Below are 20,210 nucleotides of genomic sequence, written 5' to 3' on the forward strand. Positions count from 1 at the left end.
GATTCCTTGGATAAATGAAAATATTTTCTTTAAGTTACAGAAATAAGAAAAGAGGCCACTATAATTCAGAATGTATCTTCATCTATCACAGCTCCTACTCTCAGAAGGCTCATGAGAATACTATAATACAAAAAAGTTCTCAGCTTAGCAATCACATTTAGGTAAAAATGTACATGCTTTCTGACAGTCCACTTTCATATTAATGCACTGGGTTCAGTGCATTTTCAATGAAAAAGACTGCATCCCTGAAACGCAATTCAAGAAAGTCTGAAAAAATACCTATAAGAAGTTGCCATAACCTCTACATTTAACTCCAAGCATTATCCAACCAAGATGTCTTCAGTTGTTGAAATCTGTCACTGGCAAGGCTGGTGAACAAGATGGATGTTCCAAGTATTTATATCTCAGTTTTCCCATTGTTAAAGTATTTACGACCATGAGTTAAGAGTTGCTATTAGTGTTAAAAATACTCATCTCTACTCTGGAATGATTTTAAAATTTTTGCAATTCTTTCACTCTCTCTAAATTACTTATGTTCATTATTAACTGCAAACTGTGCTTTGATTGTGCTATGAATTCATTATAATTTGAGAGATAACAACTTCCCTTAACTTATCTGAAAGGAAATCTATTGCCATGTGGCTCTCCATAGAATGTATAACACACATCTTTAGGTCTATATATACTTGCAACTAGAAAACAATAAAACCTATGACAGAAGGTCTGCACTATTTCACATAACCAGTTGGTAAATACAAGTGGTGGGAATAGGAATTGGTATGTTATATCTGAGGTTAATAAACATTTTTTTTGTACAAAATACAAAAAATATATATTGTGATAAAAATATAAGTTATACAGTCTCTTGATATGTACAAGTATAATTTATGTACAAAATACATAACCATCTCCCTCCCTGCTTCCAGTTTTCTCCTCTCTGTAATAATGTAATAACTTTGTGCCACAAGACAAAAGGTACTTGATGTTCTGAAAAATATACTTTTTTTATGATCCTGTTTTATACATGAACATTATTGCATGGGAACATTACTTAATGATTATGAAACTAGAGTTCACACATTAGATAAAAATGATAATCTGAAAGAAACTTATACAGTAACAGATGAAATTTTGTGAATGAGGTGTAGCTGTACTTACAATGGAGTCAGCTTTACACTTTACACACAGAAAGAAAAGGATTACATAATCACAATCACATCACATATGAAACACTTGAGTTACTGGGTTCTCTACGCAGACCTTTCTTAATGGTTCTTTCATATATAATTGCTTAGTCGAAGTTAAGCACTGCAGTTTCACATTTTGTATAATCTACTTATTGGGGAAAAAAGCACATTTTTACAGATATTTGACAGCATCACTCATAAGAAATATGAAACGCATTAGAAACAGAAATAGCTTTGATAATATTAAGGCAGACATGCTAAATCAGGTGTAACTATTTGGTGTACCATCTAAATACTTCTTACTCATTCAAGAACTACTGGCTGATTCCAACACTGCAGTTTGAGTATACGGAATATTAAGTACTTGGTTTAGCATCAGTACAAAAGTCAGACAAGAGGATGTCCTCCCTATAATCTTTTCTATCTGACTCTAGAAGTAGTCATACAAAAACTTCAAATATTGCCACACAACCTAGACGCCTTGCTATTAATGACATGAATACAAATTACTTATCATATTCAGCAGGAAAGAAAATAACTTCAATAAATTATCAGCAATAGGCTTCAGTTTTGAGCAGGTTCATTTTCATGGATTCAATATTAATAGTACAAATTCCATGTCAAATGAAATAAAACTGATACCACTGGGTCATCTTATTTGACTATCTCAACAACTGTTTCAGCATTAGACAAAAATCAGCAAAAGTTCATGAAAGGGAGAAAGCCAAATGTAGATACTTTGACTAACACTGGAACTCAAATTGGCCTTGGGAAAAATTATCAGGATAGGTTCAGCAACACTAATCATTACCACAGGAAAATTAATGAAAAACAAAGGTTCTACGTGTGAATGCTCCAGCTCTATGGCACATTCAACAACAAATGCAAAAATGCCTATCCTATATTAAATTCTTAATAATAAATGTCTTCAACAATATCAGCTAATCTCAACCTATACACTCAAAATTTACCAGACAGACAGTGGACAGTTTGCAACTGAAATCATTAATGTATTGCTTCTCACATTTCAAAACACGGTAGCCAAATTTCCAACTCGCGCAAAAAGTTCTTTTGATATTTTGTGACAATGTAATGATAGCAGCAAAGAGCTTTCTGAAATAATATCAATGGTGTCCTTTTTCAGTCTCTTATTTAAAGAATGGTTCTCCTGTTCATTATCTAGGGTAATATATTTTGTGTCAGATTTATAAACATTTTCCAGGACAGCTCTATTATGGCCACCCTGTATATTTCAAGTCTAAGCAGTAACAGCCTCCATTAGTTACACAGAGGTGGACATTGTTGATGAGGTTTCTGTTTAATTTGACACATGGTACTGTATAATTTGCTTCAACTATATGAAAATTGGAAATTTCTGATTCACAAAACTGTTCAATCTTGTTCCATGTCTGATTTTATGCGCCATTTCTATATATAAGGGGAGGGTGCAGGCAGGCAGAGAGTGAGAGAGAGAGAGAGAGAGAGAGAGAGAGAGAGAGAGAGAGAGATCGAAGTTCCCACACACATCTAAGGTGAAATTTCATCTCAAAAAAAAACATCAGTCATACTGATTTCATCAAAATATTCCTAAAATTATTTTTCATTCACTTAAATATCACACTTTTAAGGCATCAATTGTACTCAAACACGGGGATTGTTACACTAAATCAACATTTCTTAAAAAATTACAATTTCATAAACATATAAGGCACTATGTGTTACACAAAATCATTTTGGTCAGTGTGGCCACACGGCCGGGTGGGGGCGGGGGCACATTATTGAAGACGAGGAGTACACGGACTTGTTAACTTCATCACAATTGACTGTACATTTCTCAAATCACACTGTCATAATTGTTTACAAATTCTTCACGCCTTTAGGTATTCCACGGTAAGCTTCTCGCATCCTGGAACATAAAGATTACATTTTACAAGGGACATACAAAAAACACAGCTACGACGAGTGGCATTCAGTAAGTAATGCAAAACATTTCTTCTCCGCCCAGTTTCAGTCGAAAAATGCGGAGTTTGTCGAGTGACATCACGGAATATTCCCGCTTCTGCCCTTACAGTTTCATGAGGTTCTAATACATTGCAGCACTACATCTAGCCTTCAAAATGGTGTTTTCTAATGGAGTTGCATTCCGTGCAGAGAGCTGTAATGAGTTACTTTTGATGGAAAACCAAAGCATCACACTTATTCATAGGCACTTACAGAGTGTCTACAGAGATCTAGCAGTGAATAAAAGCACAATAAGTCAGTGGGTGTCATCATTGCAACAAGGTCGTGCAAACCTGTCAAATGTCCCGCATGCTGGTGGACCCTACACAGCTGTCACTTCTGCAATGTTGGCACGTGTGGATAATCTCATTGAAGGTGATCAATAAATCACAATGAAACAGCTCGTTGCTCAGCTGGACGTCTCTGCTAGTAGTGCCGGTACACGTATCCATCAGTTGGGGTACTCAAAAGTGTGTGCTCACTAGCTTCCTCACGGCATAACATAAGGCCACAGCCACCTTCCAACTTTCATCTGTTTGGCGCAACACAGGATGCACCACACGGGAAGTGGTAAGTGGGTGGCACGGAGATTATTGGTGCGGCAAGGCACTGGCCCCGAACGTCGACCGTCCGGTGAGGTGGCGTAAGGCCGCCACAAAAGTGGGGAATAATATTGTGTATTGGAATCCTGAATAAAACCGACCTGCTTTCATAAAAAATGATATGCATTTCTTACTGAATGCCCCTCGTATTGTTTGGCTACAATCGGCAGCAATATAGTGGCTTGCATTAAAATACTTGAGCGACGTTGAATGGTGATTGAAAGCTTATTAAAAAGTGATCGAATCGTGTAAGTTACACTACAGTATATAGTTTGTTGAAATTAATCCTTACTAATGAACATAACATTTACATAATGGAAAGAGTAAAGGTTACAACTTGCCTTATAATTGAGGTGTTGAGAGAATGATAGGCACATAAATGAGCTGAAAAATGTCGTTAAACTTTCAGACAAACTCTCGTACTGAGCTAACAGAATACACATGTATGTACACCTGCACGCCAACATTGACCCGGCCGATTACACTGTACTGGCACCGCTGTGCAGGTACAGTGCAGCCGGTTAGGATATGAAGCTGTGCATGTGTAGGTACAAGTGTATGTGTATTCTGTTGGCTACGAAGAAGGATTTGTCTGAAAGCTTAGCAACGATTTCTGTCTTGTTTGCGTACATATCGACTGCACGACTATATGATGATTTGTCACCTTCACTCCTTCCATTATCTATACTCCACCAAGAATATACCACCTACAACCACACAGCCTTGCTCACGCTTCAAAAGAAAAACCTTTTCTACAGTGTTGCCACGAATAACTCACAAATTGTTTTTTCGAGTGCTAGAGGAACTGCACCACAGTAAAATAATTGCAGTTGAAGATTATCGTACAACACAGAATACAAATAAAAGATACACACGGAATGCTCGCAATGATAATAGTGAACTGCAGCGAGGTAAGACACACCTGATCATGAGCAATCTTCTTTCATTTGTTTCAATATGAGCACGTATAATGGTTTTTGTGGTCACAAAGCATTATGAGCATTGGCAGTCCGACCAGTAATGAACTCGTGACAAGAGGAGAGGGGTTGCGGAGAATGATTCTGGGTGAACTTCCTATTAGTCAATATCCATTACATATACTACCTTTCTTTGACCCACACAGACAACCGTGCGAGCTGAAGTGCCACTTCCAGGACAGACAATTGTGCTGGCCCCAAATCGAATTTGCCTAACACATTAATGAGGGGGTTCAGTTCGCTTGCCAGGCTAGATGTGGTTTTTAGGCACTTTCCCACATCCTGCTAAGTGAATACTGGGCTGGTACCCAAGTCCCGCCTTAGTGACACAATTTGTGAACATTCAGAAAAACTTTTGCTCACATCCACATGAATAATACTACATGCAGACAGTTGGGGTGCACAAATTCTGCTCTGGGAGGTAATGGGGAGGTGACAGGAATGGCATCTGCCATCCCTTAAATTAACCTTGCCAAGCCTGTAAATGACCGTGCTGACCCTCTGCCAATGTGGGTCAAAGGCATGAGGAAAAGAAGATTTTATCTTTCTTCACACTGATACTGAATTGTTTGGTGGGACAACAGGATGCAAGTTCGGTTCTCTAAGATACACTATGCGATCAAAAGTATCCCGACACCCCCAAAAACATACATTTTTCGTATTAGGTGCGTCGTGCTGCCACCTACTGCCAGGCACTCCATATTAGCGACCTCAGTAGCCATTAGACATCGTGAGAGAGCAGAATGGGGTGCTCCACGGAACTCTTGGACTTTGAACGTGGTCAGGTGACCGAGTGTCACTTGCGTCATACATCTGTATGCGAGATTTCCACACTCCTCAACATCCCTAGGTCCATTGTTTCCGATGTTATAGTGAAGTGGAAATGTGAAGGGACTTGCACAGCACAAAAGCGTACAGGCTGACCTGTTGACTGACAGAGACCGCCGACAGTTGAAGAGGGTCATAATGTGCAATAGGCAGACATCTATCCAGACAATCACACAGGAATTCCTGGAATTCCAAACTGCATCAGGATCCACAGCAAGTACTATGACAGTTAGGCGGGAGGTGAGAAAACTTGCATTCCATGGTTGAGCAGCTGCTCATAAGCCGCACATCACACTGGTAAATGCTAAACGACGCCTCACTTGATGTAAGGAGCGTAAACATTGAACGACTGAACAGTGGAAAAAACGTTGTGTGGAGTGACGAATCACGGTACACAATGTGGTGATCCGATGGCAGGGTGTAGGTATGGTAAATCCCCAGTGAACATCGTTTGCCAGTGTGTGTAGTGCCAACAGTAAAATTTGGAGGCGATGGTGTTATGGTCTGGTCATGTTTTTCATGGAGGGGGCTTGCACCCTTTGTTGTTTTGCATGGCACTATCACAGCACAGGCCTATATTGATGTTTTAAGCACCTTATTGCTTCCCACTGTTGAAGAGCAATTCAGCGATGGTGATTACATCTTTCAACATGATCAAGCACCTGTTCATAATGCACAGCCTGTGGCAGAGTGGTTACACAACAATAACATCCCTGTAATGGACTGCCCTGTGCTGAGTCCTGACCTGAATCCTATAGAACACGTTTAGGATGTTTTGGAATGCAGACTCAGTGATAGGCCTCTCCGACCGACATCGATACCTCTCCTCAGTGCAGTACTCTGTGAAGAATGGGCTGCTATTCCCCAAGAAACCTTCCAGCACCAGACTGAACGTATGCCTGTGAGAGTGGAAGCTGTCATCAAGGCTAAGGGTGGGCCAACACAATACTGAATTTCAGCATTATCGATGGAGGGCACCACGAACTTTTAAGTCATTTTCAGCCAGGTGTCCGGATACTTTAGATCACATAGTGTATTTTTCTTTGAGAGGGGGAGGAGAGCGGCTACCCTCACCCAGCTCTTACTGGGTATGCCCTAAGAGTCCAACCGTAATTGCAACCATTATTGCCACAGAACTTCAAAATATGTTTAAGACTGAGCATGAGAGTGCTGTTTCATGGAAAGAAATTATCTCATTTTATTTTATTACTTGATGTGTTCTGATTTGTATCTGTTTTTACAGTATAGTCAAGATGATACACATAATAAGATATGTCCCATTTTTTCTGGCTTGCTACTGAGTCCTCATAATTTGAAGATTTCAGGCAAATAGTGATTCAAATCATATGAGTATTTGTGAATAAGTGGTGCAGCCTCACTACAATTGATGAATAACATTTTTTTATTTTTGCCGCATTCAGCATATTTGATTTTCAAAATGTCCTTCACCTGCAACACTGTAAATGTTTCCTTTGAAAAGCTCTGTAAGACAGTTTTCTCTCTTTCAAAACACAAAACACAGGTCCCATTTCTACTGCAGGCAGTACAATACGAATTAACTTCAGACCACTATTCTGTTACCCAAGGCTCCTCTCCATGCAGGATGGAGTGGTGGGGGGGGGGGGGGGGGGGGGAGGAGGTTACTCCCCACTGAAGTAAGGAGTAAGGGAAACATGAGCAGGTGGTATGTGAAAGACAACAATTTTGAGACAGAAAAAAATTCAGAAAAAATTTTAGTACTTTCTGTGAAATATTCAGTAACACACTAACAATTATGTAACAATGGACAAAACCGGTCAAAGTCAAAGAAAAATTAACTGAAATGAAAGTCACTGACAACTGGAAACACGCAGCAGTGTAGAACTGCAGTAAGTGATTAACTTCAGGAAAGAAATTATATTATCTGATGACTTGTTACATATCAACCCAACAGTCTTCTCAAAATGCCTTCAGAGTATGGACACTATGAATACTGATAGTTTTGATAGTTTCACTTTCATATGGAAAAAGTTGGAAACCTGATTTTTTGGGTTGTGCAAACTATCAGGAAACCAAATTTATATAACAGCACCCATGAACAGAAATACACTGATGATAAGAGGTAACAGATTAAGTGTCAGTTCCAGGGAAACACATTCAACCAGTCCATACACACAGGCCAGTAGCATTAATGTGACCATTGCCAATGGTCAATGCCAATGTGCAATAACCACACCCAGATGGCAGATGGTGGTACTAGCAGTGGAGGGCATATACCAGGTGTACCGGTATGAAATGAGCGTTAAGATACAATTGTGTCGATAGGGAACATTTGTTGTGAACGAGCCTTAATTTTTGTTTGTTTGGTTGGTATGACATCTGTCAAAGATATTTAGTATACATCAAATCATGGAACAAACATCATCATATGTTTTCATCATGTTAACAATGTTGAATTTTGTACCAGAAAATGATGATTTGCAGAAAGCATTAATTTTTTGTTTTCATTTGAAAAAAGTGCTGCAGAGTCACATCGAATGCTTGTCGAGGCATATGGTGATCATGCTCTATTAGAAGCAACATGCCAAAGATGGTTTCAACAGTTCCAAAATAATGATTTTGATGTAAGAAATGAAGAATGTGGAAGACCACCAAAAACGTTTGAAGACGCCGAATTGCAAGCAATATTGGATGAAGATGATACTTTGAGTCAGAAGCAAATGGCAGCAATGCTAAATGTTGCACGACAAACAATTTCTGACCGTTTGAAAGCTATGAGAAAGATCCAAAAGTGTGGAAAATGGGTGCCACATGAATTGAATGAAAGACAGATGGAAAACCAAAAAACCATTTGTCAAATTTTGCACCATAGTTCTAAGGTGAGAGGAAGGCAACAGCATACCACTACCAACAGAACCATGCCTAGCGAAACACTATCATTCAAAAGTCTTCAGAGTGACGACTGCTTTTACTATCTCCAAGAAAGTTAAAACAGCGAACTGGAACAAATTGGTCAGAAGCTCAGAAACGCCAGCACTCTGATGTAATGAAAAATTATGGAAAAACTGGAAGCTAAATGATAAGTAGTTACTTACGTGGTTCATAGGGGGACCAAATTGAGTAGAAATATGAAAATTGCTGTTTTTTTTTTTCTCTTTTTTTTTTTTGGGGGGGGGGGGGGGGGGGGAAATTGTGCAGCAGTTTTAAAGCTAAAAAACTATTATAATAGCAACCCAATGTCTACACAATGCCTGTTTGCATGTTTTCCAGCACGTGCTGTAACTTTGGATTAGAAATAGACTGTTCAAAATGTTATGATCCATCCCCATGTCTTACACAGTTTGTGTTTTTTCATCAACTTCTTCTTCATTCTCCTCCTCTCCCTCCCCCATTTTTGCCGACAGGAAACCTCTGATTACAGCCAGCAATAGTTTTCTGTCTCAAGGAACAATGCAGCATATGTACACTGTCCAGTCTGTCAGTAGACCTCGAAGGATCATTTCAAGCTTAAACCATACATGCACTGTCACTTCATAGCAAGAAGGCTCGTAAACACAGGAAGTTTCCTGTCGAGTTGGAATAGACCACAGTGACACATCATCACTCGAACATGTTTTGCTTTTATTTGAGAGGAAAGTAAGTTATTTAGTTTCAAGAGGCTGCTTCTTAAAATCCACAGTTGCCTCAGAGCCAGTTTTGGATAGTGCCCTTTTGCCACGTATGTACGGTATAGTTTGACCACGGTGGCACGCGAACAGTTTACAAACTTATCCAATTCAAAATGCTTCCACCCTTGACCCGAAAACCAATGATTATGCCCTTTTGGAGATCAGATAAATCACTCTGTTTCCACATTAGGACAATGACTCCACTCTTTCCTGCATCCTGAACACGCTTTACCAGGTGTACCGGTATGAAATGAGCGTTTTTTTTGTGAAAATAAAACACTAATTTTGAATTGAAAAGTAAAAACATTTTATTCAAAGTACTGACCATTGCTTTCTATACATTTTGACCACCTTTTTGGCAATTTCTGGACACCACGCCAATCAAACTATACCGTACATGGCAAAAGGGCACTATCCAGAACTGGCACTGAGGCAACTACGGTAGACGGTGGGCCTCGGATGACAGGGGTGAACAGCAGCTGTGGGGATGTGTACGGGCGAACAGACATGCAACAACCTGTTGAGCAACTGGCCACCCAGATGAACCGAGTAGCCGTTACAGTGCACGGGCCTCTGCAGCAGGTGCCCGGTTCGTGCACCCGTGCTAACTGTTGTTCATCAGCGATGAAGGCTGGAATTTGCACACCGATACCGCAACTGGATGTTCACTGAGTGATGACAGGTGGCCTCTTCAGATAAATCACAATTTTATGCTCTATTGGACAGATGGCCATAGGCATGCGGTGTGTGAAATGTATGAAAGCAAACACCCTGCAACAACCACGGGAAGGATCTACACAGGAGGAGGAACATTATGGCATGGGGAATGATTTTGTGGCATTCCCTGGATGATCTCATCATTCTATAAAGCACAATGAATAAATACAAGTACGCATCTAACCTCGGGAACCACGTCCACCCCTGCCGCCGTCGGATAAGCAGCTGCAGCAGCAACTCGTATACTCCTAGCTCACTCATTTGTTACATAGTTTAATTCTTAATTTCTTTGCGTGTTTTTGGTACTTGCATTGTTTAATTCATAAATTTCTGGCGTATTATAGTATTTGAGAGTTGTAGCATCGCGTTTTAGTAACTGAATAGTGTAAATTCGCGTAGTCGTCTGTCTTCTGTTTTTGTTTTGAACGGCCAGTGTCGGTTGGTCAGAGTCGGTGTGCTCCCTGCCGCCGTTGGTTAGCAGCTGCAGCAGCAAGTCGTATACTCCTAGCTCACTCATTTGTTACATAGTTTAATTCTTAATTTCTTTCCGTGTTTTTGGTACTTGCATTGTTTAATTCATAAATTTTCTGGCGTATTATAGTATTTGAGAGTTGTAGCATCGCGTTTTAGTACCCGAATAGTGTAAAATTGCGTAGTCTCCTTCCGCCGCCGAGCAGTGTGTCAGAAGTGCGCAAATAGCAGCATTACTGTATTTACTAGGCAATCTTGTATTTTAATAACCGTTTAAATTTTGTGTCGATTTGTTTGCGCTCTCTGTAGATTAATTCAGACGTTCTTTGCACAACAGTTTTAGCATGGATAGGGACAGCAACTGCTGTGTTCGGATGCAGGCTGGGTAGGCATCCCTTCGCTCCCAGCTTCAGGCAGTGTTGGCTTCGGTCACACAGCTTGAGGCTGTTGCCAATGGGCATCACTGTGCGGGTCCGGATGGGGGTTTGTCGGAGACGGCCAGCTCGTCCCACGCATCCCCCGATCGGACTACGACTGTGGTTGCCCGGGATACTGCCCGCATTGAGGCTGATCCCTCACCTGTGGTAGAGTGGGAGGTCGTCTCGAGGTGTGGCAGGGGGCGAAAGACATTCCGGAGGGCTGAACGAAAGCCCTCTCCGGTTTGTCTGACGAACCAGTTTCAGGCTCTGTCTCAGGCTGATACTGATCTTCGGCCTGACATGGCTGCTTGTCCTGTTCCAGAGGTTGCCCCTCAGTCTGTAAGATCCGGGCGCTCGCAGAGGGTGGGCTTACTGGTAGTTGGGAGCTCCAACGTCAGGCGCATAATGGGGCCCCTTAGGGATATGGCAGCAAGAGAGGGGAAGAAAACCAATGTGCACTCCGTGTGCATACCGGGGGGAGTCATTCCACATGTGGAAAGGGTCCTTCCGGATGCCATGAAGGGTACAGGGTGCACCTATCTGCTGGTGGTCGCTCATGTCGACACCAATGATGTGTGTCGCTATGGATTGGAGGAAATCCTCTCTGGCTTCCGGCGGCTATCTGATTTGGTGAAGTCTGCCAGTCTCGCTAGCGGGATGAAAGCAGAGCTCACCATCTGCAGCGTCGTCGACAGGACTGACTGTGGACCTTTGGTACAGAGACGAGTGGAGGGTCTGAATCAGAGGCTGAGACGGTTCTGCGACCGTGTGGGCTGCAGATTCCTCGACTTGCGCCATAGGGTGGTGGTGTTTCGGGTTCCGCTGGATAGGTCAGGAGTCCACTACACGCAACAAGCGGCTACACGGGTATCAGGGGTTGTGTGGCGTGGGCTGGGCAGTTTTTTAGGTTAGATGGCCTCGGGCAAGTACAGAAAGGGCAACAGCCTCAACGGGTGCGGGGCAAAGTCAGGACATGCGGGGACCAAGCAGCAATCGGTATTGTAATTGTAAACTGTCAAAGCTGCGTTGGTAAAGTACCGGAACTTCAAGCGCTGATAGAAAGCACCGAAGCTGAAATCGTTATAGGTACAGAAAGCTGGCTGAAGCCAGAGATAAATTCTGCCGAAATTTTTACAAAGGTACAGACGATGTTTAGAAAGGATAGATTGCATGCAACCGGTGGTGGAGTGTTCGTCGCTGTTAGTAGTAGTTTATCCTGTAGTGAAGTAGAACTGGATAGTTCCTGTGAATTATTATGGGTGGAGGTTACACTCAACAACCGAGCTAGGTTAATAATTGGCTCCTTTTACCGACCTCCCGACTCAGTAGCATTAGTGGCAGAACAACTGAGAGAAAATTTGGAATACATTTCACATAAATTTTCTCAGCATGTTATAGTCTTAGGTGGAGATTTCAATTTACCAGATATAGACTGGGACACTCAGATATTTAGGACGGGTGGTAGGGACAGAGCATCGAGTGACATTATACTGAGTGCACTATCCGAAAATTACCTCGAGCGATTAAACAGAGAACCGACTCATGGAGATAACATCTTGGACCTACTGATAACAAACAGTCCCGAACTTTTCGACTCTGTGAGCGCAGAACAGGGAATCAGTGATCATAAGGCCGTTGCAGCATCCATGAATATGGAAGTAAATACGAATATAAAAACAGGGAGGAAGGTTTATCTGTTTAGCAAGAGTAATAGAAGGCAGATTTCAGACTACCTAACAGATCAAAACGAACATTTCTGTTCCGACACTGACAATGTTGAGTGTTTATGGAAAAAGTTCAAGGCAATCATAAAATGCGTTATAGACAGGTACGTGCCAAGTAAAACTGTGAGGGACAGGAAGAACCCACCGTGGTTCAACAACAAAGTTAGGAAACTACTGTGAAAGCAAAGAGAGCTTCACTGGAAGTTTAAACGCAGCCAAAACCTCTCAGACAAACAGAAGCTAAACGATGTCAAAGTTAGCGTAAGGAGGGCTATGCGTGAAGCGTTCAGTGAATTCGAAAGTAAAATTCTATGTACCGACTTGACAGAAAATCCTAGGAAGTTCTGGTCTTACGTTAAATCAGTAAGTGGCTCGAAACAGCATATCCAGACACTCCGGGATGATGAAGGCATTGAAACAGAGGATGACACGCGTAAAGCTGAAATACTAAACACCTTTTTCCAAAGCTGTTTCACAGAGGAAGACCGCACTGCAGTTCCTTCTCTAAATCCTCGCACAAACGAAAAAATGGCAGACATCGAAATAAGTGTCCACGGAATAGAAAAGCAACTGTAATCACTCAACAGAGGAAAGTCCACTGGACCCGACGGGATACCAATTCGATTCTACACAGAGTACGCGAAAGAACTTGCCCCCCTTCTAACAGCCGTGTACCGTAAGTCTCTAGAGGAACGGAAGGTTCCAAATGATTGGAAAAGAGCACAGGTAGTCCCAGTCTTCAAGAAGGGTCGTCGAACAGATGCGCAAAACTATAGACCTATATCTCTGATGTCGATCTGTTGTAGAATTTTAGAACATGTTTTTTGCTTGAGTATCATGTCGTTTTTGGAAACCCAGAATCTACTATGTAGGAATCAACATGGATTCCGGAAACAGCGATCGTGTGAGACCCAACTCGCTTTATTTGTTCATGAGACCCAGAAAATATTAGATACAGGCTCCCAGGTAGATGCTATTTTCCTTGACTTCCAGAAGGCGTTCGATACAGTTCCGCACTGTCGCCTGATAAACAAAGTAAGAGCCTACGGAATATCAGACCAGCTGTGTGGCTGGATTGAAGAGCTTTTAGCAAACAGAACACAGCATGTTGTTATCAATCGAGAGACGTCTACAGACGTTAAAGTAACCTCTGGCGTGCCACAGGGGAGTGTTATGGGACCATTGCTTTTCACAATATATATAAATGACCTATTAGATAGTGTCGGAAGTTCCATGCGGCTTTTCGCGGATGATGCTGTAATATACAGAGAAGTTGCAGCATTACAAAATTGTAGCGAAATGCAGGAAGATCTGCAGCGGATAGGCACTTGGTGCAGGGAGTGGCAACTGACCCTTAACATAGACAAATGTAATGTATTGCGAATACATAGAAAGAAGGATCCTTTATTGTATGATTATATGATAGCAGAACAAACACTGGTAGCAGTTACTTCTGTAAAATATCTGGGAGTATGCGTGCGGAACGATTTGAAGTGGAATGATCATATAAAATTAATTGTTGGTAAGGCGGGTACGAGGTTGAGATTCATTGGGAGAGTCCTTAGAAAATGTAGTCCATCAACAAAGGAGGTGGCTTACAAAACACTCGTTTGACCTATACTTGAGTATTGCGCATCAGTGTGGGATCCGTACCAAATCGGGTTGACGGAGGAGACAGAGAAGATCTGAAGAAGAGTGGCGCGTTTCGTCACAGGGTTATTTGGTAACCGTGATAGCATTACGGAGATGTTTAACAAACTCAAGTGGCAGACTCTGCAAGAGAGGCGCTCTGCATCGCGGTGTTGCTTGCTCGCCAGGTTTCGAGAGGGTGCGTTTCTGGATGAGGTATCGAATATATTGCTTCCCCCTACTTATACCTCCCGAGGAGATCACGGATGTAAAATTAGAGAGATTAGAGCGCGCACGGAGGCTTTCCCGCAGTCGTTCTTCCCGCGAACCATACGCGACTGGAACAGGAAAGGGAGGTAATGACAGTGGCACGTAAAGTGCCCTCCGCCACACACCGTTGGGTAGCTTGCGGAGTATGAATGTAGATGTAGATATAGATGTACATGCAGTTTTCCTTAGCACAATGCCATTTACCAGTAGGACAACACAATGTGTCATACTGCTCACAGTGTATGTGTGTGGTTTGAATTGCACCAGGATGAGTTTAGTACTCCTCTGGCCACCAAACTCCTCAGATTTAAACACAGTCAGGAATCCGTGTGACCACCTCTATCGAGATGTTTGCGCCACGAATCCCCGACCGAGAAATCTAGCGCAGCTGGCTGCAGCACTGAAGTTGGCATGGTCCAGATCCCTGTTGGTACATTCCTGAATCTCACCGACACTCTTCCTGCACGTCTCGTGCAGGAAAAGCTGCTTATTCGGGCTTTTGACAGGTTGTAACACCGGAAATGCATATCCTCCTATTTCCATCTGCTGCACTATAATTTTTTTTCCTTATTTTGTTACCTGAAGATATGACATTTCTGTGTCTTTATATATTGTAACTGTTTTCTGTTTGTATATATATATTTATGCATTTATGTTGGTTTGTTTTGTGAATATTATTTGTATTTATACGCTGGGTCTGGCCTAGGGAAAACTATGCTATCGAACGAATACATCGATAGGTCATGTGGAGAACCAAAGTGTTTAGGATCTTTGGTAGTGTTAACCCTGTCGCGTGGAGCGTGAGCAGAGAGAGTCTGGCGGGAGTAGGGCGGTGAAGCAGGTGTGTTGTGTGACGCTCCCGCCAGTTGCCGCGCTTTCGGGGTTCGGCAGCAGGTAATTGCGCTCGAACTGCTGTGATAGTTTCTGACACGGTGTCGCGGACGAGAAGCATTAGCTGGCGCACATAAAGAGCCCGTTTCGCCTGGTGACCGTGTCGAGAAGAAGGCGCGCCAACATCCAGCTTCTGCAACAGCGACGGCTGACAATGAGTGACTGTCGCCACCTCCTCGATCGCCGACTTCAAACCTTCAATAAACCAACAAGGAAGACTGGTAGCACATAAAGTTTTAGAACTGTATGGCAGACCTCAGCTTTTAAGATTGTTCCATTTGCCTCACAAAATTAGAGCAACGTAGCATGAACCTTTGTTGCTCATTGTCCCAATTGCATTACCAAGCAGGGTCCCTTCCTTTTCCGAAATGAACCCGAGTGTCGTTGAAATTCAGACGCCAGCATTAAAGTACAATCATTCCATTTCACTACTTTAATTTCAAAGTTAAGTTAAAGTATTCATAGCTGGCCACAATATTAGATTACACAAGCACAAATTAAGAGTGCGAGTTTTGTTACCATATTTTAGCTTACCTGTGACTGCAGCTCAGCTTGGTACGTACTAAATTTTACTATTGTTAATTGTTCAGAATCATTTAATTCAAGTTCAAAGTTAAATCTCTTATTTCTAAATTGCGTAGATTCAAGTAGCTTTTGAAATGATTGTTGAGGTAGCCCAAGACTAACCTTATTTTACTGAATTTCATAGTGCTTCAGAAACAAATCTCACTATTAATTTCAGTCACTAAATTAACTTTTGATTTTCCGGTTTTATTAATTCTTTTGCTAAATTAAGTCAGAGTGTAGCAAAATTTATTACTTCTGAGAAACTTTCAGTTTTCACACTACATGTGTCAACCTTCAGTTGCCACGCTTCTAGTGCTAATTATATGTGTAATAACCTTTCTTTTTCAGTTACTATAGTAATTGTCCATAGGACTGGCGACCGTAATTTCCCCCAAATCTCAAATATCTAATTACCGCTAGTTAATTGTTAACGTAACGGCCACACATTTACTTTCTTTATTAACTTTACCCCTTTTCAAAATTAATTTCCACCAGTTTCATTCGCATTTTTCCTTTCCTTTCCTCCCTCTTTACCGACAGATTAACTTTGGTGACGATTGCTTTTCCCAAATTTCCATTAGGTACACGCAGTTTAATTTTTCACTGTCATTAAGGTCGATAAGTGAGGGGAAGGTTACAAGGTGATCACATTAATAGGACTGGACAGCGTATTTTGTAAAATGAGTAAGACACAGACCACGATTTACCTAACTGAAGTGAAAGCCAGTCGGTTTGTGTAATCACCTGTTGTTTTTGTGGAAGTTGACTACATCTATGTCCAGATTATCTTCCTGAGGACAGAAGCAGCCGATTACAATATACCTTTGCATCCAAAGAAGTTTTGTTTTGCAACAGAATAAATAACATTATTATCTGACTGTATTGCACTATACAGATATGTCCTCCTTAATGCTGACAGATATCTGTAATTTAATGGCACCAGTAATGACTGGTATAGCTGCTAAAAATGAGTTTTTGCATCATTTGCACCATCTGCATATCTGCAAGTGGTTGTGAGCTTATATTTAAAAGGAGCAGGGATTTTAAGAAGCAGCCTCTTGAAACTAAATAACTTACTTTCCTCTCAAATAAAAGCAAAACATATTCGAGTGATGATGTGTCACTGTGGTCTATTCCAACTCGACAGGAAACTTCCTGTGATTACGAGCCTTCTTGCTATGAAGTGACAGTGCGTGTATGGTTTAAGCTTGAAATGATCCTTCAAGGTCTACTGACAGACTGGACAGTGTACATATGCTGCATTGTTCCTTGAGACAGAAAAACTACTGCTGGCTGTAATCTGAGGTTTCCTGTGGGCAAAAATAGCGGAGGGAGAGGAGGAGAATGAAGAAGAAGTTGATGAAAAACACAAACTGTGTAAGACATGGGGATGGGTCATAACATTTTGAACAGTCTATTTCTAATCCAAAGTTACAGCACGTGCTGGAAAACATGCAAACAACAGGCATTGTGTAGACATTGGGTTGCTATTATAATAGTTTTTTAGCTTTAAAACTGCTGCACAATCCCCCCCCCCCCCCCCACTGCCCCCCACCCCCCCCAAAAAAAAAAAAAAAAAAAAAACAAAAAAAAAAAAAAACAAAAAAAAAAATCATATTTCTACTCAATTTGGTCCCCCTATGAACCACGTAAGTAACTACTTATCATTTAGCTTCCAGTTTTTCCAATAATTTTTCATTACATCAGAGTGCTGGCGTTTCTGAGCTTCTGACCAATTTGTTCCAGTTCGCTGTTTTAATTTTCTTGGAGATAGTAAAGCAGTCATCACTCTGAAGACTGTTTTGAATGATAGTGTTTCGCTAGGCATGGTTCTGTTGGTGGTGGTATGCTGTTGCCTTTCTCTGACCTTAGAACTGACAGCCAACTCGGCCGGCTATAGGGTGACCTACAGTTCAATAAGGATTCTGAAATATAGTGGAACTTGGCATTTTCCCCCATCAACCAACATTGCCTGCAGTGAAAGGAATGATAATCGATAGATAAAAATCCTAGGATCAACTGGGGATTCAATCTGAGACTTTTTGACACATCGATGTTTGCAAACCGCCTCAGTCTGTGTCGCCTGGCCACCAAGAGCTGTTGCAGGACGACTGATTCACGGATCCAGTTATATGGCGCCTTCCGTGTATAGCGATTTTACGACTATGATGAGTGGGGCCTGAAGATGGCATCAATGTAATGCCGAAACTGGTAGCACATAGAAGTTCATAAAATGAAATAAACTTCTACAAATCATACGGCTGTTGGTAAATTATTGCATCAAGAAGTTCATGCCAGATGTCATACCACGATCCATAACAGACCAACGAAGATTTTGGATTTGTAGTCTTGCACTTTATCACAGAGCCACTAAGGCAAGGAAATGGAATCTAAAACCTTATTTTGAAATTTCTCTCTTTCAGAATTTCATGTTCTTCAGTCTTCATCTCTTTCAGACTGCTTCCAATTTCTTGGAGCGGCTTGTATCAGGGAGATTTTTTTCCATTTGATATGTTTGAAAGTTTTCTTGCATAACCTTTTTTCATATATGTGAACCAGTTGGCTGCAAAAATGTCATTCTAAGTTTTCTCGAAAGTTGGAAATACATTGCTAAAAATTGTAACTTTAGATTATACATTGTTACCTACAACTGGCAGAAGACATGCTTTGTTGCTGCTGCACATTTTTCTAGACTTTGACCAAGAAACTCATGCTGAGGTGACTCTTCTTTGGTACGCCAGTGTAGAAGTTGGCACAGAACAGCTAAGTAAAAAAGCCATACAATTTGCATATGTACTTATATGTAAAAAGCTGATTTCTGAATTTTCTACTTTGTGAGACTGTGGATGCAAAATTTATGTGCTGATTCGAAGTTCTGGATTCGCGTATTCTACTGTCACAGTGCTTCTGCATAATCTTTCACCACTTGCAACAATACCCGCTTTTACTGTGATATATTGAGAAATTTCGAACATTCATGAGTTCTGTGATAAATTCCTACTGTTATCGTCAATTGTACGCTTTAACTTATTTGTGCTCTTTTAAAATTTCTGAGAACAATAGGTCTATCCTTGTTCAAAACAATAGTTTTCTAATGTCATTGTATAATTACATGAGGAAAAAGTTAATTTTGAGAATCTGTTGACACTTAAAAAACTACCAGTTGTAGAAGTATGAAACTGGAATTTCCCTGTAGATGGCACTAGCTGTCAGTGTAGCGCCCATGAGACTGCATCTGCAGTGCTATCTGCTTTCTGTAATGGCTGACGACGAATGTCAATGCACAGTAACCCTAATTCCATACATTGGTATCTCTTTCAAACCCGTAAACATGCCAAGTTTTGCGCCTACAAACTACGATTTGTGAACAGCATTGTTTTTCCGTTATCATTTGAAGAAAACTGCTCCAGAATCTAATCGAATGCTCGTCAAAGGTTTCGGCGAACATGCTCTTGGGAAAGCACTGTGTTTCGAGTGGTTCAAAAAATTCAAAAGTGATCAATTTGATGTGAGAAACAACGAGTGCAGAAAACCAATAAAAAAGTTTGAAGACAACGAATTGCAGGTCTTATTGGATGAATATGATCCTCAAACTCAACAGGAACTTGCAGAACAATTGGATGTGATGCAGAAAGTCATTTCTCTTCAGTTGAAAGCTATGGGAAAAGTGCAGAAAGTGGGAAAAAGGGTTCCGCACAAACTGAATGAAAGACAGCAAATAACTGGAAAGACCACTTGTGAAATGCTGCTGCCCAGATACAAAAGAAAGTAGTTTAACCATCAAATAGTGACAGTTGATGAAAAATGGATCCTGAGCATTGCAAATTGTGGGCGAATCCTGGAATACCATCGACATCCACTGCAAGACTGAAACACTTTGGAAAGAAGCTCTTTGTTTGGTGGGATCAGAAGAGTGTCATATATTATGAGCTGCTAAAACCTGGTGAAAACATTAACACTGATTGCTATCAACAGTAAATGATCGATTTAAATCAAGCATCATATGAAAAATGACCAGAATATGGAAAAAATGCAACACGAAGTCATACTGCTCCATGATAACGCCCCATCACACACAGCAAAACGGGTCAGGGAAAGGATCAAGGCACTCAGTTGGCAAATGTGGCTTATTCCCCAGACTTGGCTCCATCCAATTATCACCTATTTGCATCACTGGGACATGCTCTCACTGAACAATGCTTCAATTTGTATGAGAATGTATGAAAATGGCTACTTGATTGGTTTGCTTTTTGCGTGGCGTTCATAGCCTGCCAGAAAGT

At 41.2% G+C, this 20,210-nt stretch overlaps 1 protein-coding gene across 2 annotated transcripts in view; it reads right to left on the reverse strand.

Annotated features, from left to right (window-relative positions):
- Positions 1-840: 840 nt before the first annotated feature.
- The window catches only part of LOC126185135 (uncharacterized), a 193,337-nt gene continuing 173,967 nt past the window's right edge, over positions 841-20,210 (reverse strand). For both annotated transcript variants that reach the window (XM_049927969.1, XM_049927968.1), the window contains one exon: positions 841-3,093. The gene's annotated coding sequence lies outside the window, so the exon portion shown is untranslated. The remainder of the gene's footprint in view (positions 3,094-20,210) is intronic.

This window comes from Schistocerca cancellata, chromosome 4 (assembly GCF_023864275.1).
Source record: "Schistocerca cancellata isolate TAMUIC-IGC-003103 chromosome 4, iqSchCanc2.1, whole genome shotgun sequence".
Classification (NCBI taxonomy): domain Eukaryota; kingdom Metazoa; phylum Arthropoda; class Insecta; order Orthoptera; family Acrididae; genus Schistocerca; species Schistocerca cancellata.